Genomic DNA, 1,076 nt, shown 5'->3' on the forward strand with positions numbered 1-1,076 from the left:
ATGAAAGAGAATAGGCAAGTCAGAAGTGGTTTTTGTATTTCTTTTAATAGATTAAGGGTACTTACTATCAGCAAAAGAGTGAACGTCTGACAGAAAAGAAAAAAGATGGAAAGAAATGTTGGGATGTGCAATTCCTTATGTTGGCTGGTTCAGTAGAGCTTTGCCATTGTTCAGATGGAGTTTAGGCAAGCAAAAGACAACCAGCCATTGCTGGGTATTTGAACATCAGATGTTCATAAGCCTTCGGTATTCTAAAAAGAAAAATTCATTCTCTTAAAAATTCTGAAAAAAGTTCTCCGTATTAAAACTTCGTAATGAACATTGCCACATTGTATATTAGGCACAGATATTATCTGTTGAAGTTTTTGGTAATTGTTATTTTTGTAACTGTAATATTTAATATATGTTTTATATATATATATATGTTTTATTTATTTATTTTTTGAGATGGAGTCTCATTCTGTCACCCAGGCTGGAGTGAAGTGGCAAGATCTTGGCTCACTGCAACCTCTGCCTCCCGGATTCATGCCATTCTCCTGTCTCAGCTTCCCGAGTAGCTGGGACTACAGGCACATGCCACCACGCCCGGCTAATTTTTTGTATTTTTTGTAGAGACGGGGTTTCACCGTGTTAGCCAGGATGACCTCGATCTCCTGACCTCGTGATCCGCCCACCTTGGCCTCCCAATGTGCTGGGATTACAGGCATGAGCCACGGCTATATATTTTGCAAACAATAGCAAATCTAGAGGAAATTCTTTGAAGTAAGAAGCAGTGGTACTTAAAATTGGCTACTTGTATTTATCGTCTCTGTTTCACTTTTGAATACAATAAAACATTTTTTAAGATATTCAAAATTTTTACAGAGAGTTGATAAAAACATTTGATGATTTGGGGTGCAGATGAAGGATGGCTGGTATTTGAAAATTAAATAAGTAAAGGCCTTCCTTGATTCTTAATGTTTAGACAGATGGCTTCAGTGGAGTTTCTTCCCTCAAATCAAATTCCAGTGATAGCCAGGCGTGGTGGCTGAAGCCTGTAATCCCAGTACTTTGGGAGGCCAAGACAGGCGGATCAC

Source organism: Colobus angolensis, unplaced genomic scaffold (assembly GCF_000951035.1).
Source record: "Colobus angolensis palliatus isolate OR3802 unplaced genomic scaffold, Cang.pa_1.0 Scaffold177, whole genome shotgun sequence".
Classification (NCBI taxonomy): Eukaryota; Metazoa; Chordata; class Mammalia; order Primates; family Cercopithecidae; genus Colobus; species Colobus angolensis.